The sequence below is a fragment of the Sminthopsis crassicaudata genome, chromosome 2 (genome assembly GCF_048593235.1).
Source record: "Sminthopsis crassicaudata isolate SCR6 chromosome 2, ASM4859323v1, whole genome shotgun sequence".
NCBI lineage: Eukaryota > Metazoa > Chordata > Mammalia > Dasyuromorphia > Dasyuridae > Sminthopsis > Sminthopsis crassicaudata.
The window spans coordinates 55,079,082-55,104,168 of record NC_133618.1 but is presented as its reverse complement, the minus strand read 5'-3'; the positions used below and the strand labels follow the sequence as shown (position 1 = coordinate 55,104,168).

At 44.5% G+C, this 25,087-nt stretch overlaps 1 protein-coding gene and 1 long non-coding RNA gene across 5 annotated transcripts in view; one reads left to right on the top strand and one right to left on the bottom strand.

Moving 5' to 3' along the window:
• The window catches only part of LOC141554427 (uncharacterized), a 35,066-nt gene extending 19,528 nt beyond the window's left edge, over window positions 1–15,538 (bottom strand). Inside the window, exons 1-3 of the long non-coding RNA XR_012485870.1 lie at window positions 15,355–15,538; window positions 8,138–8,279; window positions 6,612–6,808 (exon numbers count right to left, since the gene is read on the bottom strand). This is a non-coding gene — a long non-coding RNA (uncharacterized LOC141554427). The remainder of the gene's footprint in view (window positions 1–6,611; window positions 6,809–8,137; window positions 8,280–15,354) is intronic.
• GSE1 (Gse1 coiled-coil protein) overlaps window positions 1–25,087 on the top strand; it is a 771,132-nt gene that overhangs the window by 580,786 nt on the left and 165,259 nt on the right. The window lies entirely within an intron of this gene.

Genomic DNA, 25,087 nt, shown 5'->3' with positions numbered 1-25,087 from the left:
GCTCTAAATCCATTCCTGGAATAGCACTGTAATCATTCCCAAAGTTGAATGCATTATGGAAGCACCTTGTTAGAGACTCCTTAACTGAATTAAGTTTGACACATTTTCTGGGTTAACTACTGTGCAACTCTGTTAAAACTCAGCTCACTGTGGCACAGCTTTGGATATGCTGGCGGTCAGATCACATACTTTGAAACATAAGACTTGGATCAAATGACCTCTGAAAGTCCTTCTAGTCTAATAATTTATGACTATTCAAGTGTGTATAAAAACCTGATGTGAAACTGTCTTTAATACGGGAGTTAGTATTCTCCTTTCCCCCCTCTCCTGACACTAGAAGTATTCTTTGTCATAATACCGGTTCACGCTGATGTTCTATGTTCTAAGGGCCCTCCCAGCTCTGATATCCTACAGAAATATGGTGCAATGGAATGAATTTTGGATTTGAAATCAGGTTCGAAACCTGGCTCCCCTGCCTCTGGGTTCTTGGGTCAGTTACTTAACCGCTCTAGTTCTGGGTTCATCTTCTGAACCCAAATTTTCAAAATTGGGGCTTTCACTGATTTATTTCTAAGGTCTCTGTCAATTTTTAATCTCTAATCCTGAGAACTGAGGGACAAATCCAGACTTCCCATCACCACCTAAGAAGGCTGCAAAGCCAGGAGAGCTGTTTGAGTCTGTTTTGGATCACTTACTCAGGTCTCAGATCCACCTTTCCATCCTGGATTTAAAACCCCATGGATCTCAGGGCTTCATGATGGAAAAATGGTTATCTGGGTAGATCCTTCTGAAGGCCGGTCACTGCTTTACTCTTTTCTCGTAGGCATTATCATATTCTGATATCTGTCTTAATTGGTGGAAAGAATTTCTTGATAGAGAAATATTAGAGAATTAGAGAAGGTAAGAGAATATTACCTTAAACTGTTTAGAACACTTTGGTCCTTGCTCTCCCTGCCCCAGATCCTGCCTTTTTTCTCCTCACACATGGTAAATACTTCATAAATATTTGTTCATTTGATTGATTTGGGTTATGATGTATAGATTAGACTTTTCAATCGGAAGAGAAGGAGAGGAGAGAGGAGAAGAGGGAAAATAAAACACAAATATGCCCTGGGGATATCAGGCTTAGTTAGGGGTGGGGAGGAGGGGAACACCTGAGCCCCCTAAGGGCCTGTGGACTGGCAAGGAAAAGTGATGGGTTTTTAATTGTCTAAATATTGCCAGTGCCCTCTGTATCCTGTGGTGACTGCTGAGCTGTGCAGAAGCCAGAATGTGCTTAGAGCAGCTCTGTTCTAAGACCTCGGAAGTTTCTCCCCTCCTCCCTTGGGGGCTGCAGCCTGTTCTTGACCCCATTTAGAAATGGCAGGTTAAAGCACCTAGGATGGTGCAGGGCTGGGAAACCAGCAGTGGATTTGCTCACTGCTGATTATATGCAGAGCCAGCCCCACAGGCTGGAATGAGATGTGGATGTTGCAAGAGTCTCTCGGGTCAGAAAACAGCTTGAGAAGAGCAGGAAATCTGGATCTATTGCCCTCCCTACTCAGCCTCGATGAGGAAAGCCCCAGGTTTGGGACACTCTCATTTCTCCCCTTATTCCTTGTCCCTATACATGGGGAAGATCAGAAATGTCTTTGCTTTTTCCCCCCAGCAGCTGCTGGTAGGGCTCCAGAAGGCACGCTCCGATCCTGCCACTCTTTTTCGTTTATAAGGCATGATGTGGGAACTTGGAGATCTGGGCTCATGAGAAGTCTGTCTCTGGTAACATGTGTGATGTGGACAAATGACTTAAACTCTCTAGTTTCCTCATCTGTAAAATGGGGATAATTATCTTTCTACTTCTACAATTCTTTAAGAACAAAACACTTTACATATATCTCATTTGGTCCTCACAACAATCCTGTAAAGTAAGTATTTTTATCATTTCTAATAAGCAGATAAAGAAACTGAAATGAGCCGGCTTAGTGACTTGCCCAGAATCACAGAGCTAACAACTGACTGAAGTAGGATTTAAACTCAGTCCTTCCTAACCATAAGTCCGTAGTTCCACCCACTAATCCACTAGAGTTGTTGGAAGGAAAGTAATTTGTAAACCCTATAGAGTAGTAGAAATGTCAGCTGTTATTGCTTTAATACTTCAGTGATTCTATGGAAATGAATGTTCCTGTTACTTGTGCACATCACAACCCATTCTTGCCTTCTTTCCCTCTACATTCTTGCCTGGGTCTCTTCGAATCTCTCCAATAAAGGCTTTCCTTTGGTTCCCTTACCATTCATTTCCTAGTACCAGTTCACAACCCATTCTTGCCTTCTTTCCCTCTATGTTCTCTGTGAATCTCTCCAGTAAAGGCTTTCCTTTGGTTCTCTTACCATTTATTTCCTAGTACCAGTTCACAACCCATTCTTGCCTTCTTTCCCTCTATGTTCTCTGTGAATCTCTCCAGTAAAGGCTCTCCTTTGATTCCCTCACCATTCATTTCCTGGGTACCAGAACAGCACTCAGGCGCCATGTCTGCCATACCCTGCTATGGTATGGATAGATACACGGTTGCCCCCTCTCCCTTTTCCGGTTGGATATGCCCTTGATGATACCCGTGGGGACCCTTCTCCTGCACAAGCCATTGTAACATGCTGGAACCCATTTACATCGACCATGTGGCTCTCCACGAGCTGCTCTCATTATTATCATTATTCCTTTGCTACCAGTAATGTCCAGGTGCTGATCTCTGGCAGGGACACATTTCCTGCCCGGATCTCTGCCTTGGCTTATGTGGAATCTACAATCGACAGGCTTGCATGGTTGTTATGACCTTAGACATGCATAAGCTACGAGTGGAATGGCAGGGGTAGGGGTGGAGTGGATTTCATCTTCTTCCCCCCTTTTCTTCCCCTTTCTTTCCGAGTCTCTCCCGCTCCTATAAATGGCTTAATGAAGGAGCAGCCCGTCTTTATTTATGTATAGGCCCTAGCATAATTGGCGTGTTTGTCTTTAATCATTATTCCCAGCTGGACGGAGCAGTTTTACAAACAAATGCAGAAGGCCAGATTTCTCCATCCCCAGTTTCTATTTCTGAAACCGCTTTTGGTCGCCCTGCTATTAGCCATGCGCACATGTTTGCAGGCTCCATCCTCATGGCCTTAAGCACTTAATTGTGGGTGCAGTTAGTCAAGGCAGGCAGCTCTCCCTGGATTTCGGGGGTGAGGGAACCTAATTATACCTGCAATTGAGCACTTTAGCAGGCACAAAAGATGCCTGTTCAGCTAATTGCAGGCCCCCAAATTGCCCCCACAGAAAGGATCCCTGGTAGAGGGCCTTTGAAAGCCAAGGCCCCCGCATTGTAATAAAGAATGGATAACTCCAAATTATAGCTGTGGGGGGTGCTGGCTTTGGCCTGAAGGATTCAGCTTTGTGCAATAGTCCTTACACCTCTGGAGTTTTTTGTTGTTGTTGTTGTTTTTCTGCAGTGTTGGCTGCTTGGTGGAAGGGTTTGTTGCTGAGACTTAGCATGGCTCAGAATTAGAGAAAAGCCAAATGGCACTGAAATGCAAGGTAAATCACCTCCACTCACCAGCGCCTGCATCCCACTGAAGAGAAAGAACACTGGGCTTGGAGTTGGGGGTTCTGGCTCTGGTCTCGCTTCTGGTATAGCTTTGATAGCTTCCTTGGGATTCACATTTTTAAAATGAGGAGCAGTCCGTTCTCTGAGCCTCTTGAATGGGAGCTGAACCTCCTCTAAGCAGGGATCACACTGGGATTGGGGGGGGAGGCGCATCACCCAGCTGGTCCTGGAGGGTCAGGACGGTTATTTTTTGTGGTCAGGAGAGAGTATGGACAGGTGCTGTGGCTAAAGTAGACCAGATGTCAAGTTTAGGGAGTTCTAAAAAAGATAAAAAGGTAGGAAAAGGGTCAAGAAAACCAGATTTAAGCTATTCTAGCTATTTCCTTATAGGAAATGGGAGAGAAGAGGGGAGGGATTTGAAGTCCCAGTAGAGTTCTTCCCAGTGAGACTTAAGTTAAATCATTTCTTATCCTGGTTCCTCATCTGAAAATTAAGGGAGTTGAACTCCCAAGATTATGATCCCTTAACTATCCTTGGTTTAAGGTGAGAAATAGAGTCAGGAAGAGTGAACAGTCTCAAGATGGTGGGAAAAGCAAAAACAGAAGGAGAAGGAAATTCAAAGTAAGGACATCTGTAGAAAAGGGATGTTCTTGCATCTACCAGCTGTAGTTGGGGGTGGTTGTTTATATATAAGGGACATTTTAAGTTGGGCAGACTTCCCTTACAATGTAGGATGTTTATTATTATTATTATTAACTAATAATAATAATGCTAGAAAGGAAAAGACTATGACAATAGCAGTTCTATCACTGGAGGACATGTTTGTTAGCACAGAAGAAAGGTACAAAATGTAGAGTCAGAGACTTGCCTTCCACCATTTATTAACAAGGACATTTTTTTTCCTTTTCCTTTTTTTTGGGAGGGGAAGTGTTTCTTCATTTGTAAAATGATGACAATAATCCCTGCCCTGAACAGGTATGTCCTTGTAGATTTTTGTTTAGTATAAATTGTGTCCAGAGCATGAAAAATGATAATCCCAGTAATCCTCTGCCCTGATCAGATCCATTCTGGGGCTCTGTTCTAAGGCACATATTAGGCAGGAGACTGACAAATTGCAGCATCCAATGGAAAGAGGTCAAGATTGTAAGGGTGGTCAAACATTGGTTGGAGAAATTGGGGATGTTTCCTTTGAAGACCTGGAAGGGCCATGAGAGCTACTTTTATTTATTTTAAAGGCTAGGGTTCTTTGGAAGACTTGTTCCCAGAGAGTGGAACTAGGCTCATAGTTCAAAGGGACCTCGGAAGACATGTATTGTGACTCCCATCATTTTATAGATGAGAAATTGAAGTCTATGAAAATTGTCCAAAGTCACCAATAGGTGCCAATCATAGAGACATTTTGACTCCGTATCACTTCCTACCAGTCAGAGCCCATCCAAGGCTAGGATGGATGATTAGCTAAGTCTTAGGTAGAGGTCTTCAAGCCAAAACGGGGATGGGCATTTATTTAGGGGTGTCATAGAAGGAAATCCTGCTTGGCTACAGATTTGACTGGAGGAATTCTGAGGTCCTTAAATTGGGGAGATTCTATCTTCTACTTACTTTACGAGTCCCTAAGAGGAGCCAATGAGATAAAACTTGGTGAAGTGCTCTGTAATTAGGAGATGCTTTGTAAATACAGGGCTCTATTGGGAGAAGTAGGGTTAACACCCTCAGGGCAGCCAAAGGCAGCTTGAAGGCTCCTGGCCAGGAAGGTGGCTGCCTGGAGGGCAGCAGAATGGTCCAAAGAAGGAGAATAAGGTGTCGGAAAGAGTGCCCAGAAGGAAGAGGTATGGAAGACAGGCTTGGACTCTCTCTCACAGTTTTTTGCCTGGGGCCTACCTTGTCTCCAAACCAATTCTCCAATTCTCTTAATCTCCTCAGGGAGAAGAGACATGTAAATCAGTAATTTTCTTCTAGTTTTTAGAGTGTGGAGGATTGGGGGTCTGGGTGGGAGGAAGTAGCTAAGAGAAGCCCTCTCCTTGTAGTCAGATAATGGAAAAAAAATTCATAACATTGGATTTCCTTTTCTGAAAAGCTGTCTGTAGTGTTTCTTAAATGTCAGAACAAACAGATGGCATGTCTGAATTTTACCATTTCTTCTGAGATTACTATCTACTCTATATATGTATTTTGTATGTGCCTAGCTCTTTACACACTGTATTTACCTATTAGAATATAAGCTCCCTGGGGCAGCCAGGTGGTGCAGTAGTCCTGAAGTTGTCTGGAGGAGCTGAGTTCAAATTTGATCTCAGACACTTAACACTTCCTAGCTGTGTGTCCCTGGGCAAGTCACTTAGCCCCAATTGCCTCAAGAGAAAAAAAAAAAAAAAGAATATAAGTTCCCTGAGGGTAAGAACATTATTTTTACTGGTCTTAGCATAATGTCTGACACATTTAACTGCTTGGTGACTGACCAACATTAAAATTTCAGAATGTTGGAGCAGGAGGGAATTTTAAAGAGTATTGAGTCTAAACCTCTTGTTATTCAAAGAAGGAAACCCATACCTACAGGGATTGACTTGTCTGAAATCATCCACCAGCTACTAGCAGAGCAAAAATTGGAACCCTGGTACCCTCAGTACTCTTCCTTCCACCACTCCAATCTAAACTCCAATTGGTCTGCACATGTAAATAAGTTGTGTTTTTTTTTTTTTTCTTTCCTGGAGTGGCCTTTGGTCCTCCTCATTCATGAAAGAGGATCATTCTTCTAATCTAGGACCCTCTCATCACCCAGGAGGCTAATAACCACCTTTGGTGATGGCGGGGGTGTGGTAGGGTAGTATATACTCCTTATCCTGAGCTGACTGGTACTATTGGGGAAGCTCAAACCTTGTTCTGAGAAGGCGCCCATCCTCCCCAACAAAACACGTCATGGAGCACTGGTCTTTGCCCACCCACCTCAATCTCCTCTTGTCTTCTCGAATAAGGTGTTAATTCATTGGCATTTCTTCATTTCCCCTTGTAGCACAAAAACAGCCTCTCATGCTGTGTGTTCCCCTCTGAAGAGCTTACCCACTTTCCCACAGGCTCCTATGCCTGTAATGATGATTCCTGCAGCATCTCTCAGATATAACATTCTGTGCTTCAGATAGAATGTTCTATGCTGGAACATTGTGTGTCCTGAGGCCCCTTCCAGCTTTGACATCCTGTGTCTGAAGGCTCCTCTCAGCTCGTCTTTAACAGAAGACAGGGTCCTTCATTCTCTTTCCCTAACAAAAAAAGAAAGCTTAGAATTCTGCTGCCCCAGGAGAACGTCTCAAACTCCCACTGAGGCATAAGATGATATCAGAGCCTGTCTTTAAGAGCAGCATTTAATAAGAACAGGAGGAAAGCAGAGAAACAAGAGACTGGAAAGCCGGGAGTCTTCTCCTTCACAATTTTGCCCAGAGCCAGGAGCAAACAGCTTACAAGAAAAGCAGGAGGCCTTTAACAGAGGACTTGGGTTTCTATTTATTAAGAGCATTTAAGGCCCATTTTCTCCCCCTGAAAAGAAAAGAGGGAGACAAAGAGAATCAGGGTGGAAATTTGCAAGGTTTTGTTTGTACTTTATGGAAAGAGAACATAGATTTAAAGCTGGAAGTTTCCTTAGAAATCATTGAATGAATGAATGAGTGAAAAATGCATTTATTAAGTGCTTACTATATCCCACCGATTGTGCTAATAGGGATACCAATACAAAAACAAGACACTTCCTATCCTCTAAAAACTTACATTCTAATGGGAGAGATTATACAGATAGGATAATGGTGGCCAGGGTATTTTGATTTGGGATGTCATGGTAATTGGATCCTTAGGAAAGTTGATGGATATACTGTTACCAGAACAAGGACAGTATCGATTTGATTAAGTCAAGAAGCATTTTTTAATTGTCTATTGTATGCCAAATATTGTACTAATTACAATTTCAGAGTTGGAGGGGAGGAGGTGACTGTAGTCTGGAGCCACAAGGTAGATGCCAAGAAGCATTTATTAAGTGTCTACTGTATACCAGCTATTGTACTAACTGATTACAATTCCAGAGTTGGAGGGGGTGGTGGTGAGTGTAATTTAGAGCCACAAGGCAGATGGCAAGAAGATGGGGAAGAAGGGTAATAGCTAGCATTTTTATAGTACTTAAAGTTTATAGGCAAAGGAAAACAAGGACCAAATCTCACTCATTTTTAGATCCCCCTGTTGACAAGTGGTAGACTGGAACTGAGGTAGGCCCATCTGAAATGGAATATTGGGTTTTAAAAGGTTGGAATGCCTGTTGTGAAATATAAGCTCATTACAGAATATTGGGATCGTTATAGTTGAAAAGTAGTTTATTGGCTTTAAGTGAAAGGTCAATTCAGTCTGTTTGGCCAAGATACTTGATCTCTGTGGCTCCTGGTTTCCTCACTGGTAAAATGAGGGGAGTCAGATCATCTCTTTAGGTTAGAGCTGGAAGGGACAGACAGATTATCTGTACTCTTCCTTGCTTATTTTGCATTGTGGATGGGCAGTATGGTAGAATGGATTTGGAGCACCTGAATTCAAATCCCGACTCTGCCACTTACTGCCTGAGTGATCTTGAACAAGTCATTTCCCCTCTTTGAGGCTGAATTTACCCATTTGTTAAATTCGAGTGTTGGAGGAGATAATCTCCATGGTCCTCTCCAGCCACAAATCCTTTGCAGTATACTGAGACACTCTGGCATCCTATGAATAGAAGCAAATTTGAATTTAGAGTTTGGCTTTATTTAGTGAGAATTCTGTTCAATAGTTCGCCTCTCCTAGGTATCTCAAATAAGCTATTGAAATCTGGTTCCTCTATTCATAGACAGAGAAACTGAGGTCAGATAGTCAACAGGCATTTATTAAGTACTTATTATGCTAAGTACAAACAAATGCAAGAAAACTCCCTGCCCTCCAGAAGCAATGAGAATAATGGGAGAAATATCATAAGTAAATAGAAATTAATACACGGAGAATCATCTGAGAGGGAAGGGACTTGCAGAAGGTAGCATCTGAACCAAGTCTTGAAAGAAGGCAGGGATTTTCAGAGGCATAATGTAAGGAGGGGAAACACTGCCAACGAGGGAGATATAGTACAGAGCCACAGACATTGGAAGATGAAATGTCATACCCAAGTAACAAGTACGCAGACCAGTGTATATAGATGAATGGTACCATATTTGGAGGTAAAGTTCAAGAAGATTCATGATACACATATGTATGTATGTATGTATTCACAAAGAAACCTTAGAGATATTGTAGTATCATCTAAACCAGCTAGTTGGTTTTTTTTGTTTGTTTGTTTGGTTTTTTTTTTTTTTTACAGATAGGAAAACTGAGGCAGAAAAAAGATGATCTAAGATCACTCAGTGGCTCAATTGGGACTAGAGCCCACCAACTAGAGAGAGTTGCTCTCAGCCCCTTCTCTTCCTCTCTTGGCCTTCTCCTCTCCCCTTCTCACCCTCCTATTTCTTCACTTAATGGGATGAGCAGCAGAGGTCACTGAGTAGACTAGAGGGTCATTCTTCTGGGTCTGCTGATGAAGGGGGCCACCAGGATGTCACCTCGTTGTCATTAATGGTGTTAGAAGGCAAGGGAAGAAAGGGGAGGGAGGGAGGCAGCCCTCGGCAGTAAGGAGCCCAGGCGTACAGCCCGGCCATCGCTTCTGACCTCTGTGTCTGCAGCCTCAATTTTCTCAGCTCGTGCTAGAGAAGCTATTTTTATTATGGGTGATGACTTTCCTGGCTATGCTGGGCTCTGGTTCTGATGTGGCAACATATGTTCCACTAGAGGGCGTGTGGGGACCCTCCATTTTGAACAAGCAATGGTGTGGGTATAGCATAAAATCTTGGGATAGGATACGCATTGAAAAATGAAATATTTTTTCTTCTCCCTGCTTCCAAAGCTGCTAGGCTCTGTACTTAAGGGGGCAATGTAATTATTTGCTTCGGGGCCACAGGACAATGCATCACTTCAGCAATGGAGTTCATCAGAGAATGAAGAGTGCGATTTTGCTATTGTGTGAGGTTTGGGAAGAGTGGGGGCTGAAGAGTGGGGGCTCTTCTGGTTCTGATCATGAAAAGGAGAGCTCAGTGCTTGCAACATAATAGGTGTTGATAGTGACATCTGAGAGAACACCAGATTTGTCGTTAGGGTATCTGGGCTTGCATTTTGTCCTTTTAGACCCTGGGAGCAGCTGGATGGCTCAGTGGACAGAGCAATGGGCTTGGAGTAAGAAAGATCTGAATTCAAATTAGGTACTAGCTATGTGATCCTGGATTAAGTCACTTAATCCCCTATTTACCTCAGAATGAGAAGTGAGGGATGGAGGAGATTCTTATGCAAGTCTATCCAGATCTGTCATGAGTTCAAATCCAGCCTCAGACACTTACTAGCTGTGTGACCCTGGGCAAATCACTTTACCAAGCTTGCCCCAGTTTCCTCATCTGTCAAATGAACTGAGAAGAAAACATTTAACCAACTACTCAGCATCTTTGCTAAGAAAGCCCCAAATGAAGTCAGGAAAACCTGGAAATGAATGACCGGATAATAGCAATCCAGCTCTGGGAAGGAATGGTTCTCCATCCCCATCCTCTCTTCACAAATCTTCTCAAACTGGAGCCTTAGAAGGGACTAGGGGCACACCCGTTGATACAGTTTAATACTTGCCAATATAACTAGTCTGAAAATGAAGAAAGCAGTCTGTTCGTTGCCTTTTTTTTTTTTTTTTTCTTTTTCATCTATCAGTGGAAAGTAAATCCTCCTCATTATTTCTCTTCATGGTAATTGGTTCTTTTTTCACCATTTTCTTTGGAATTGTAGAATTTAAGGCTGGGAGATAGCTCATAGATCATCTAGTTCAACCCTTTCATTTCAGAGGAAGAAATTGAGGCACAAGTGAGAGATAGTAATTAACTCAAGTTCACACAAGCAGGACCTGGATTTGGAGGCAATTCTGCAATGCATCCAGTCTCGGTTTCCCTGCTTTTCAACATGTCCCTGTCCCCTGGGTATGGTGAATGACCTCCATTAAGCCCTCTAAACTGGATGAACACTAGATGCTATGACTATGTTTATAAATTTAGCTGACTGGCCTCACCAGGGTGTGGTGGAAAGTAATTAGAGCTTACACCAGCCTCTTAAAATAATTGGATGTAAGGAGAAAATAATTATTAGGGTTAGATCATGGAATCGCAGAATGTTGAGCTTGGAACTTGCAACTGGAGATGTCAGAGCCGAAAGGGCCCCTCGCGTCAGGTCATCCAGGGCAACCCCCACCAAAATCTAGGGCTTGGAAATAGAGGGAAACTGAGGTTCAGAGGCAGTGAGCGCTTAGCACAAATTGGCACAGAATCTTTAGCCTTGTAATCTGTCCCCAGACCTTTAGGAGCTGCAGTTCTGCCAGCAGATTCCCAGAAGGCCTTAGACTTTCAATGCTTTACAGAGCAGGTCTTGCATTTTCCTACTCCTCAGAAGAGGGAGTCTTAGCCACAAGTGGACTCCATCTTAAACAGGCTGAAGCAAGCTCCATTCTGGTAGCATTTTACACAATTTACAAGGGAGGGGGGAGGGGAAACCCCAACAGATTGGCAAAGCACCCCTCCCTCTGTACCCTATCTATGATTGGCCTATAATTACAGGTTTATTGCCTGTACAGCTATTGTGTAATGACATGTTTGCAAATTAATTTTTATGGCTCACGCCATTAGCATATACAGTAGAGGAAGGTTTACTATTAATTACCACTGTTGTTAGCGTAATCCCAGCGAATTAAAAGCCGATAAAAGAATGACAACAGAAGCGGCCGGTTTGGGCTCTCCTTTGAAAAAAAAAAAAAAAAGAAAGAAAGAAAGAAAGAAAGAAAGAAAGGAAAATAAAAAAAATCCCATATATATTTTGTGGAGGGCAAGATTTAGCAGGGAGTTGTTACGGTCAGGCTTCCCAGGCCCGGTGGCGTGAAAAGGTTGGCCCTTGCGGGAGATTTGAAGCAAGACTGGAACTCTGTGACAGGAGAGGCGCGAGGATCCGGGACGGGCCCAGTTTCAGTAGTTTAGGGGGGAGACATGGTTGGAAGCCGAGGGGAAAGGGAGGCAGCGCCCATTCTCTCAAGGGCCGCTGGGGAAAATGGGGGAGTGAATCCGAACCCGGAGACAAAGCGCCGCCGCCCCCGAGTGCCCGGCGCGACCCCTGGGGTCATCAGGGACAAGGACAGGGTCGTAAATGTAGCAGCCGGGCCCGAGCTCGGACCCCGAACGTTAGCAGCCGCCGGCTTAGACGCGACTCGCCGGTTTGCTGCCCCGGAGCCCTCCCGGGGAGGCGCGCGGCGGGAGGAGGGGGGGAGGCGGGGGCGCCCGGCTGAGCGCTGCTAGGGGAAGATTAAACGATGCTTATCGCTCTCCCGCGGCTGCTGGGGGAGATAGGAGCTTGTGCTATTCCTCCAGAGAACTGTTGGGGACCAGTCTGCGTGCTGGGGGGGTGGGGAAGGAATGAAAGTGGGGGACAGGAGAGGCTTCTCGGAGGCCCCCCCATAAATCAGGATGCGGTGGAAGCCGGGATTTCCGGGACACCCCCGTAACTGATACCTTCGAGTGCAATTTATATTTAAACCCACCCCCTTCCCCAAACCCATCGCCAACCCAAACACCCCCTTGCTAGGACGCGAGGAACCTCCGCGCTGGCTCCTTGACTCAATGCCCCCGCAGGCGCTGTCATTCATCAGTCGACTTTCAGGAAGTCCCGGTTGAGGCGTGAGACTAGAGTTGGCTCATTATACATTCAGAAGATCTTGGGATTTTTCAGCTCCTTTTACAGCTGAGATTAAGCAAACGCTCGCTACCTGTGTGTGTGGGTCTTTCCTTAAAGTGAGGTGATCGTATCTTGGGGTCAGGAGGTGACCTGCTTGTCTCGGAATCCTAACTACGGGTTTCAAAGGATGAGATTGTCATTTGAAGAAAAGACAAGCCATTTAGCAGCCTGTGCGGGGTCTAGCAGAGTGTGCACAGGTCTGATGCCCCGGTCCTGCGGCTTAGGCAGCCTGGGAGAGAGCTGCAAACAATCTCTATGATGATAGGATGTCAGAACTGGGAGAGATGGCAGAGATGTAGCGCGTCCCTCCCCTCCCATTTTACAGATGAGATTGGGGAGATTTTGTCTAGGTGCCTTGTGCCTTTTTTGAAATTAAGGCGATTTTATCTTGGGTCAAAAGGTAACTTCTTGGTTCCATGGGGGGGGGGGGGAGACAATTTAAAAAAAAACAAAAAACCTTTTAAGAGATTGATGGAGTGGGGGAAGAGAACGGACTATGTCTCTTTAAAACTGTTTGGGCTGGACAATTAACACACAGGATGTGGTTTGCTGGTAGGCTTTTTCCCCCCTCGGTGCGGGGGAATTATCACATGGTGCCTTCTTGAACTGCTGTGAAGAGCCGAAGCAAGAGCTCAGGGAGGAGGGATTGCCGGCTTGTACCCAGACACACATAGACTGTGCAGTTGATCGTTTACTTAAACCAAATTAGCTGGGGCTCTTGTTACTATGGTACAGTCTGAGCCTGCAATATCTCAGTAATAGCATTTATTAGGTCTATTTGCCTGGAAGCATGTCTTCCCGGATCTGATAATGCATCGGTGGAGAGAGAATGTGTGAGATTGTATCAGGCACTTGATTACTGTTGCAACAGGGATATTTAAGAAAGAAAAAAAAGAAAGAAAGAAAGAAAAGAAAAGAAATCGCTTACATTTGTAGCAGCTTTAGGCTTAAGATTTGTGTGTGTGTGTGTGTGTGTGTGTGTGTGAGTGTGTGAGAGAGAGAGAGAGAAAGAGAGAGAGAGAGAGAGAGAGAGAGAGAGAGAGAGAGAGAGAGAGAGAGAGAGAGAGAGACAGAGAGAGAGAAAGAGAGAGAGAGAGAGAGAGAGAGAGAGAGAGAGAGAGAGAGAGAGAGAGAGAGAGAGAGAGAGAGAGAGAGAGAGAGAGAGAGAGAGAGAGAGAGAGAGTCTGTTGCAACCAGTGTCAGTTTCACAAAGGACTTGCTGAAGCCTCTGGGGCAGGTAGTATTTGGGGCTCTCCAGTCTAGAGTAAACTCCCAGACTCGACTGCTCCTATCTCTTTTGTGTCTTAAAGCACCCGGATTGGAGAGGAGCCGGAGGCTGGGGCCAGCGGGCTGTTACTTCTGTGGCTGTGGACGAGGAAGGGGGTGGGGAGAGTTGTGGGTGGTGTTTTTTTTTTGTTTTTTTTTTGGTGGGAGAGCCGAGGTAGCGTCTGCAGCTTGCCACTAGCACCAAATAAACCTCAGCCTGCAAACGAGGAAAAGAGGATCCTCGGCCGGATCGACGAGGGAGCCCGAGATTCTCCCTCCCCGGGCTTGGGCACCGGGAGAGGGAAGCCATCGGTTTGGGGGGGTCTGGCTGTTCGTTTCCCCATGGATTTGATGATTAGGTTCGCCGTCTCTGCTCTTGTTCGAGAAGATCGCAGGTGAAACTATTATGGTCTTGCAAAGCATGGGGAATTCAGAAGATGCAGTTTAAAGACGGAAGAAGCAACAACAGATTAAGCACAGGAGACTCTGCCTTCCCGAACAGATGCCTGATGGTTGCCTACCCTTTCTCTTTCATTAGGGGAGACAAATTTGCTGTCAGCCAGCCAGATTTCCAATTTACCGATAATGATTCTTGCATGAAAATTGATCGAGGGGGCTTTCTAATGCTGGGCGCTCTCTCCTCCTCTTCTCTCCCAGCTCTTCTCCTTCTGGCTGGCTTATTGTAGCCTGCAGGAGTTTCTCCCTCCTTCCCACCTCCATCTCTCTGCTTCCTGAGTCAGTGGTGGGACGCCGAGGAAAAGAGATAAGACCCAGAGGGGAGAAAGCCGGGGGGGCGTGGAGAAAGGGAACCAGTTTTTCTGTCTTTCTCCCTCCCGAGACTTGTGTTTGCAATATCGGTTCCTTTATTTCCGAGAAGAAATATCCCCACTGTACTTCTTGGCTGTTTGAGTATTAATTTTCTTCTCTTCTCTCCTCTCCCCCACTCCTCCTTTCTCCCTCCTCCCCACTCTTCCCCCCCCCCCCGCCCCTCCTCAACCAGTAGCTAAGGGGAAGCGAAAACAAAGCCGATTTCTCCTTGGCAACAAGAGATACCCCCCCTCTTACCGCCCCCCTTCCCTTTTCCTTCTGATTCTGAACATGAAGCCCTGTTGGAAACAAATCCATTGACCCTCGCCCTTGACATTCAAATGACTGAATGGAGAAAAGATTGCTACTCGCACGTCTTGGGGGCTGTTTTTCTCCCCTCTTTTTTTTTTTTTTTTTTTTTTTTCTCAAATGAGTAATCCCTAAAGCAGATCTCAAACCCGGGAATCCTCCTCCTCCTCCTCTCTCGCTTTCTCTCCCTCCCTTTCCCTTTCTTTCTCTCCACCATCACTCTCTCCCCACACCCCCCCCCCTTTTATTTGCATCTCAAGTCCAAAAGGCAGAAAATACACACCCAGGGAAGACATCGAGGCATCTGTTTAAAGCCTCCAAGTGCCGTCGTTTGGGTCAATTAGCTCACCCGTGGATCTCCGAGCGCCGAGGCGGCCAGAATTGGCGAGACATTTTTTTTTTTTTAAACAAACTTAAAATTTCTTGGATTGCGGTTCGGATCGCCTTCCTGCCGATTTTTTTTTTTTTTTTTTTAAGATTACAGAGGATTATTCTGTGGTTTGATTTTTCTTCCTTGTCACCCGGTTTTCTGCTCACTATGGAACTCTAATTTAAACCATGTTTGGATTGAAGCCACCTCTCTATTACTTACCAGGTAAGGAAGCGCTCGGCTGCTGCCGCTCGGTCGGCGTGGCGCGGTGGCTGGTGGGGGGGGGGGACCCCTTCTCCGTGTGTGTGTGCGTGTGTGTGTGTGTGTGTGTGTGTGTGTGTGACGGTATCCTCGGCTTAATCTCCCCCCCTCCTCCCCCCTGGGCCTCTGACAATAACAGAGCCGCGTCTCCTCGGCTCCCCCGCTCTGCCTTCTCCCCGGCCCTTTTGCGAGCTCTCGGTGTGCAACGTGAGCCCCGGAGACCCCCCCTCCCCAAGCTGGCCTCCTTCGGGTGTACCGCGCAGCTCTCCTTTTGTCTGCCTGGAGCCGGAGCCGGCTCCCGGGTGGCTGGCGGGTCGTGTTTAGTTGTGCGGCGGCGAGCATTTCTGTAAGCCGGGGAGCATGGAGGAGCCGAGTGGGAAGTTACTTTCCCTGGCGGCGCCCAGTTTTTCCAAGGCTCGGCGAGCCCCCCCATCGCCTTGCGCACAGCCCCGAAGTGGAAGGGGCTTTCTGGGGGGGGTCGCCATCTCCTCGGCCCCGAGCTAAGACCCGACTCCCACCCCCACCCCGCCCCGGGGGCCGCCTGCGGCTGCTGAAGTGACTGCGCAGCGACCGTGACATGTGTGTGCACCCCCCGCCCTCCCTTTTGGCCCAGCCGAGTAGTTGACCCGGAGAAGGAGGACGAGGAGGAGGGGGAAAAAAAGAGGAGGAAGAAGAGGAGGAGGAAGAGGGAAGACCGAGGAAGAGGGCGGGGGGAGCCTGCTGGCTCGGGATGTTTGGCTTGATTTCCTGTTTCCTTAACCCTCCTCGGTGGAGCTGACAGCCGGGGCCACAACTTTCTGTTTTAGGGCAGCTCTCGCGTAGCCAAAGGGGAAGGGGTGGCAGCGGCGGGACTGTGGCGGGGATTGCGGGGACAAGTGGCCCCGAGTGATCCGAGCCGCGGCCCTCTGCGGAGTTAATTCCCCTGCCCCCCCCCTTCGGTCCTCTCGGTTCACCCCCTCCCCCTTCCTCCACCGTGGGCTAAGTGAACTTGATCATTTAGAGCGCTTTCCAGTTTCCAGAGTGAGCTCTAAGTTTGTGAGGATCTGCTCGTCTCCCCTCTTCCACAGCCTCTGATCCTTCCGGGTGTGGGGCCTGGTTAGGGCGACTCCTAATAGGTGAGGCCCCGGGGTCAGGAAGCTCGTTTTGCATGTGGCTTCCAGGGCGAGCCTTAGACTATAGTTTCTGTCCCCCGCCTCCCCTCCCCCATCCCCTTCAAAAGTTCAAGTTTCCTGTGCTCTGAGAAACGATCTCAATTGGGCTTCCGTGGCTGCCGGTGTCGGTTTAGAACAAGGTCCTTCCATGAGACAGAATGGGAATGCTTCGGGAACCCCAGAGCTTCGGGGGCTTCCATCCAGTTGTTATTCTCCGGGGGAAAGATTTTTAGGGTTTTACTGGTGAACTTGTAAAGACTGGGCTTTGGGAAAGAGGGGGCGCTTTTCGCCATTCTTAATACCTTTTGGCGGCCCGTTCCCTGATCTGTTAACAGGAAAAGCCTAGAACCCTCTTTCAGCTCCCCGGAGGATCCTCAGTCATGCAGTGAACCCTCTCATCTAGCTGGGTTGAGGCAGTGACCTGGTCCTAGAGAACTAGTTTTAACTGATTAGTTAGAGCATGTCCCGGGAAGTCCGAGAGAGGGTCCGCATTGAGTCCTTGGGGGGCCCATTGAGAATCCCTTCCGTATTCTGCTTTTCAGCTTTCTGTCTAGTCCTTACCAAAAATAAATTTCAGATTTGTATTCGGAACTCCTTTTGTTGATTTCGTTCTCCCCTTCCTCCACGCACACATCTATGTCGATTTCTTCTTAGATAATTCTCCCCCTCCCAGAAATGCAAATCAGAAGCATTCTAGCTTTTCCTGTTGTTTGGAGTGGGGGTGAGTGTAGGAGGTGGTGGACTTCTCTCTAGCTAAGCTCCTCACCAGCTCCTACCCAGCTGGTTAGCTATGAATCAAGAAATGGGAGTCCGGGGCTTACAATTGCTGTTGTGTTCTACCAGGGCCTGGAAGATGGGTTTTATTCAGAACTCAGAAAAGGCTTTTTCCACAGAGAGCAGCCTGGCTCACAGTGGAAGGAACACTGGATTTGGAGGAAGAAGGCATTGGCTCTACCCCTAACCTTGTATTTATTGCCAAATCATTTGTCTGGCCCTTGTTTCTTCATCTATGAGATGAGTAGGTTAGATAATCCCTAAAGACCTTCCTAGCTCCAACACCCCAATCTAACATCATAAATGGGGGTTAGGTTCCCAATCTGGCTTCAAAAATACAGATCATAGGCCCCTGGGCCTTAGGAGAGGGACATCACGAGTTGCTGTGGCAGGGGGAAAAAATCATTACTTCATGAGCCTCTCAGAATTTAGCTGGGCCCAGCTCCAGAAGTGACATCTCTGAAATCGTGCTGATCCTACCTGTTGGTAGGCAAATCAGATTACTGTAAATTAGAGCAAGGCTTACTTAGAGAAACTTCTCTTTCCAACCTGTTGTCCTTTCTTTTTATATTTTATTTAGGCAACCAATATTTGATATTTATCAACAGTCTGTTAAATTTGTTAAGCACCTATTTGCAGAACACTGTATATTAAGCCTGAAGAAGCTAGTGGTGAACTTGAAAGAGCACCAGGCTCAGAGACCTGAGTTCAAATACAGCTTCAGACATTTATTTTGTGTGACCCTGAATAAGTCACTTAATCCTGTTTGCCTGAGTTTCTCATCTGTCAAATGAACCAGAGAAGGAAATAACAAGCCACTCCGGTATTTTTGCCAAGAGAAAAAGCTCTAATGGAGTCATCCAATAGGATTGGATAGAAACTACTCAACAGCAACAAAAAAAAACAAAGTACTAAGCTTCTGGCCTTAAGATCATAAATAAAAGATAATTCCTATCCTCCAGATGCTTGCTCCTTGGTTGTAAAGGTTTTTTGTTGTTTTGTTTTTAAAGGAGATTAGGGCAGATAAATAGAAACTAGAAGATCCAGGAATTGAACCCACAATCTCTAACACCAGAACACTTTCCACTTGACCAAGTTGTCTCTCCGTGATACAAAGCAGAATATAATAATAATAATAATATAATAATAATAATAATAAAAAGTCTTTTAACTTATAACAGATGTGGGTAAAGGGACTGAATGTAGTTCAAGGAAAGTCAAGTTTCTGGTTTAGGAGATTAGGGAAGTCTTCATAAAAGGAGTTCCATTTGAGCAGGATTTTGTAGGACAGACACTGAGTAATGATTTTCCTCCTAAAAAACAGGGTGTTATGATATTCTGATGATCACATTATTTTAGCATTTAGGACTTTGAGGGAACTTAGTGATAGATCACCTAGACTAAGAGTTCCTATCCATCCTTTTTTGGATGAGCTAATAAATAGGTGAAGTCTATGGAACCTTTCTCAGAATGAAGGGTTTTGTCTATCCTCATAATTGAAGGAAATGCCAAATTTTAGTTCCAGGTTAAAGAGAGGGAAAGGTGTTATTGTCCCATTCAGATTTGAAGACTTTTGAAATCTATCTATAACCTCTTTGGGATCCATAGAAACCCTACTCCCAGATTTGTTGTTCAGTCATTTTTTCAGTCATGTTTGGCTCTCCCTGGCTTCTTTTGGGGTTTTCTTGGAAAAAGAGTGGTTTGCCATTTCCTTTCCCAGCTCATTTTATAGGTGAGGAACCTGAGGCAAATAAGGTTAAGTGACTTGTCCAGGATCATACAATTCTGGAAGAGCAGTCTTCCCTACTTCAGGCTAGGTACTCTATCCACTTCACCTAGCTGTTCTCATAGCCCCTAGTTTAAGAAAGCCTGATCTAAAACACCCTCATTTTACAGATGGAGGAACTGAAGCCTAGAGAGAAAGGTAGCAATGAACTCTTTGAGGGTGGGAGCGTTGGGTCCTTAGGATTGGAACTATTATTTCACTGGTATAGGCCATGGGCTCTCAAATGTTTTGGTCTCAAGACCCCTTTACACACTTAAGAATTTTTGAGGAATCCTGCCAATGTGGGTCAAAAACTAGGCTTGAATTCAGCTCTCTTCCCAGTTCCCAAACCAGTTTATCTACCCACTAGCTGGAGTTGCCTCCTGCTATATATTGTAAACAATTAAATGTTTTTTCTTCTATTGAATTGATGTGCCAGAGGTCATACAACTAGCATACTCAGAGCTGAGATTTAAATCGGATTCTTTGCTGCCTGAGGGCAGGCATTACTTTGGCCTTTGATTGCAGAGTGACTTAAGCTTGGTTTTAGGGATATTTCCTTTGAAATCTGTGCCTTTCCCCACCCCTCCACTCTACAGACATTCATCTGGTAGTCTCTTTTTCTTTAGAAAGAAACAGCCCATTTAAGTGTCAGCCTGGGAGATAGGAAGCAATTAAGGACTATTATTTGTGGCCATCGGTGGAGCTGTCACACAGAGCATGTGGTCAGTCCTGGCTCCCAAGGATAATAGGAAATTCTTTTAGCCAGGTGGGTGAGTAGAGCTGCATATTCAACCTTAGGAATCATCCACCCCTCTCATATCCCCCTGATCCCCCACAAAGTTTAATGGAGCCACATTTTCATTCCTTTATTAATATGGTTAAAGGTTTGGTTGGGGGTGCCCTCCCTGGGCATCTCTAATTGTGTAGAAAACTTTTGCCAAGTTCATTTTCCTCATCTATAAAATGAGGGAGTTAAGTTAAATGGCCTTTAAAGTTCTTTCCAACTCCTAGGTACCACACTAAATTAGGGGCAGTTGTCCTAACTGAGAAGAGATAGGCATCTGATGTTTGACGACTTCGTCTTTTTGGGAGCCTGTCCATAAAGTGGTATTTTTGAGGCTTTGGAAAAAGTGGCTCAATCCCTATAGGCAATTCTTAGCTCTGTCCTTGGTGCTTAAAAATAAGTTATAAGTGGTCTGTATCATTGTCTCCCCAACCAGATTGGGAGCCTATTGAGGGCAGGGATATAATCTGAAAAGCTCTGCCAGTTACATCCATTGGATAGAGCTGTAGGCCTGGAATCAAGAAAAAATAGAGTTCAAAAACACTAGCTGTCTGTCTCTGGGCCAATCATTTAAATTTTGTCTTGCCTCAGTTTCCTCCACTGTTAAATGAGAATAATAACAGCACTCATCTCATAAAATGAGATATTTCTAAAGCATTTAGCATAGTCCCCGACAGTTGCTGTTGTTCAGTTATTTCTGGTATGTCTGATTCTTCATAACCCTATTAGAGATTTTCTTGTAAGAATACTATAGGGGTTTGCCATTCTCTTTTCCAGATCATTTTATAAATAAGGAAACTGAGACAAACAGGGTGGAATAACTTGCCCAGGATTACACAACTAGTGCCTAAGGCTGAATTTGATTATAAATATGGTGTCCTATACATTGTGCTTCCCAGTGCCTAAAGGGTTAGCAATTATTATTAAATTTTAAAAAGACCTTAATAATAAAATTTATTTTAAAAACTAACAAACTTTCCTTCCACTCAGCCTCAAGCATTAATCTTCCTCATAGAGGATCTTACCATGCTCTTCTTGAATGGCTGGAATCTAAGACCAGCGAGGTGTGAAGGTACTTGGCCAAAGTCACACACCTGGAGTTAGTGGTAAAAGCTGTTCCAGAATCCAGTTCTTCTAGCTCTTCCCTCTGGAGCTGCCTAATTAGTCATTAATGGAACAATAACTTCACCTACTGTCCAGCTCTGATCTGGGCAGCTTTCTTACCTAAGTCTGTCTCTTTTTGACTGATTTGGGAGGTGCCATGGCATAATGGAACTAGAGGTCTGTTTGGGAATTCTGGGAGTGTTTGGCTGAAATTGCCCCTCCCCTCCAACAGTGTCTTAAATAGGTGCTGAGCTAGAGCTTGCTGAAATAAATTTAGTTGCATTTAGGGAACTGTGTGGAGGTTTTACTGTCTCCAATCCACTAACCCTTTTTCCTGGTGGAACTGGGGATAAACCGCAGGACTGATAGTCAAGACTTGAGTTCAAATCCTATCTCAAATATAATTGTGTGACCCTCACCCAAGTCACTTGACCTCGCACCCTTAGTTTCTTCATCTGTAAAATGTAAATAATAATAGCAAATTTCCTTGCCCTAGTTGTCTTTAGGAACAAAAGATAATTTGTGTAAAGAGCTTTGAAAACTTCATACAAATGCAGACTATTACAGATAAGGAAATTGATAGTCCTATGTTAATTCAATTCCCAACAATTCCTCAACCCTCAGTTTACTTAGCCCTGGGGATACCAGGACCTAAGCCAGTCAGTCTCTGCCCTTAAGGATTTACATTTGTAGGGAAAGTCTTTTAGGTAGTTTGGTGCATAGTTGTAATTTGAATTTAAGACTTCAGACTCCAAATCCAGCAGGCTTTTCACTCCATCTGCTTCCTGGGCTGTAAATAAATTTACCGCTTTGGAGAAACCACCCCTCCTGTAGGAGATAACTCTTCAAACACCCTGGAGGCTTGTACTTGAGGAAGAGTTGGGTTACTCTGGATTAGTCATTTCTCTTTAGACCTCTAGCTTTATGTGTTCAAGTAGGGACTTGGAGTAATCAGATCTCCCCCAGATAGATTTAAGAATTGGTGATGTCATAAACCAAAGCCTTGTGCTCTTTGGAGACATATTGGGACTAGAAGCATCCAAGTGAGCTAAAAGGAAAACATTCCTATTTGAGGAGTGATTGAGAGGGTGTCTTATTTACAGCTCACAGACCCAGCATGCACAATCCTACCAACTTCTCTAGAGTACTTGTCAAACAGTCCCTAATTAATCATCCTGATACCCCTGAGAAATGGGCAGATAGCAGCATATTCCCCTTAACCATCTGGGAAACACAGGGGACCTCTCCTAAGGTTCTGTCCCAGCTAGAAATCTGGAAGGCTAGCTCCCCGGGGCTCTCTGCCTGGCTGGCCTGCTGCTGAATGGGAAAGGATGGGGAGAAGGAGAAAAGAAGTATCCTTTTTGTTATTGTTTAGTCATTTTCAGTTGTGTCCAATTCTCCGGGGGACTCCTCTGAGGGTTTTCTTGGCAGAGGTACTAGTGTGATTTGCCATTTCCTTCTCCAGGTGGTTTGACAGATGAGGAAACTGAGGCAAACAATTAATTGCTTGCCCAGGGTCATACAACTAGTAAGTGCCTCATGTCAGATTTGAATTCATGTTTTCCTGACTCCAGATTTGGGGCTTTATCTACTGCGTTACCTACCTTTATTGTGAAAGTGTGTTGGCCCATTTGATTGAATAAGTCTTGAAAATCAGTAGAAATGTGGAACTATGATAACCTATATGAGGTTGCTGTCTTAGGGAGGAAAGGGAGGGAGAGAAAAAAATTCAGAGCTCAAAATCTTACAAAGATGAATGTTGAAAACTCTACATGTAATTGGGGAAAAAAATAAAATACTATTAAGTTAAAAAAAAATCATAGTCAAGACAAGCCAAAAAGCATATAGGATCCAGGAGACATCTTATAGAGAGACTCATCCAACCACTTTATTTTTTACAAAGAAACTGAGGTCCAAAAAAGGTGATTTGTCTCTAGTCACCTGAGTATCAAATAGCAGAGCTGAGCCTCTCGAATAAAGGGTTTCTGCCCTCAAATCCTATGCTGTTTCTACTTCATCTGTGCTGCAAATGACAGTTTATAGAATGGCTAAGATTTGGAATATCTACCTTCATGTGGTTCATTTTACAGATGAGGAAACTGAGGTCTAGAGAGAGGAATGGGGTGATTCTATGACTACATAGTAGTAGAAATGGATGTTCAAATCTTTTGCCATACCAAGAAATAATGTACGTGTAAGTCAAATTGTGGGACTGATAATGAGAACAGTCTCCACGATGATGGGTATAAATGGATAGGGCCTTTGAGATGTGTCCCATAGCCATCTTTTGGTCTATTCTTCCTGCTGTAGCTGACTCCAGAGAGAAATATGATTTATAGTATGTGCTCAGGACAAATCCATCCATATGTCTATGTTTGTGAGCAGATTGTGGGAGTCTTCTAATGGGGAATTCTAGAAGCTCGGAGCTACAAGAGACCTCAAAATCCACCCCCTCGTTTTACAGAGGCCTCTTAGAGAGTTGAAGTAATTTGGCTAAGTAAGTTAATGTAGGTACTGAATAACAGGCCGCTTGCCCCATTTTCCTGACTACCCCTAGACTGGAGATATTTCTATTCCTCTAAGCCATCCTTCCTGTATTATCCCTTTCAGTAATTTTCCATGAGTTTTGCTGGTAGATGGACATCTACTTGAGACACTCTCAACACATACAGGGTTTGCATTATTTAATGTTTTTCTAAAATCGTTTGGATTCCTCTTAACAATAGAGGACCCTCATCTTCTATATGACAGCACACATTCCAGTTAAGAGCAAGTTTCTGGAAATTTTGGAGAGGTGTTAGGAATTGGGGAAATTGGGGTTTGCGGGCAATGAAGCATTGGTGGGGGGAAGGCAGGGAAGGGAAATTTGGAGGGGGAAGGTAGATGGATTTATTTTTTGGTGACTTTTACAGAGTACAAACCATTTTGTTTACTTTGGGATCTTAAAAAATAATGTCATCTCATAAAATGAGTGGTACATTTGGATACATGAAGGGGGGGAATGGTGTCTAGGAAATAATAAGGGTTTATTTTTTGGGAGGGGAGGAGCATTGTTATTGTTTTAATCCAGAGACATTAAGACAATTGTTCCCTGGTACACAATAAAGTTTTTCCTTATCACAATCCAGTCAGATGAGAGAACTGAGTCTCCTAGGCTTGAAAGTGACCAATGTGAGCTAGGATTGAAACACAGGTCTCTTAACTTTCAAGTTTAGTTCTCTATTATACTGTGCTAAGTGTTTTTCTTCTTGGAAAATTTACAGATTTTTTTTTCCCCCCAATACTTTCATATCTCATCAAAGTTAAGTTCTTTGGATATTTCATAGACTTCTTGAAAAACACTCTATCCTTGAACAATAGTAACCAGTGAATTAGGAGGTACTCAGGGATTTATCATCAAAAATGGGCCTTTCTACTAAAAAGTAGTCAGGATGTTATAAATAACTGTAGCCAGAAATTTGAGACCTTGTTCTGTAGCGTTTTCTCAGGTCCCTAGTGTGTAAAGGGGAGGACTCACCTGAGCTGGAGCTAGGCTGTCTACCCAGAGAGTGTTTAAACACTTGCATAGTAGCCTATGAGAGTAGAACATCATAGCAATTCAGTGTGGAAAAAAAGATGCCGTCTACTTTATCCTCAAAGGGTTATTGATTAGCCTTCTATAATTGGGGCTTCCTAAGATAGCCATTTTTCCATAGTGGGACTGCTTCGATGTTAGATCTCTTGATTAGCAATTTCTTCCCTCAATACAGTATCCTTGTTCTGTTCTTTGGAGTAGCACAGATAGTATCCTCAAATACATAAAAGGGTCTTTTATATATTTGAGGATACTTTTCTTCCTTCAGTCCAGATAGAAAATATATATCATGATGTCCATTAGGGAAGGTCCTTAACCTCACTTTTGGGAAACTAGACCTATAATTTCATTAAAATAAGGAATTCCCAATGAGGAAACCCTCTATGAGTGTAGATTGTCAATTTGTAGAGCAACTAGGTGACATGGTGGATAGAGCGTCTGCCTTGGAGTCAGGAAGATCTGAGTTCAAATGTGGTCTCAGATGTTTACTAGCTGTGTGACCCATTTAATCCTATTTGCCTCACTTCCTCACCTATAAA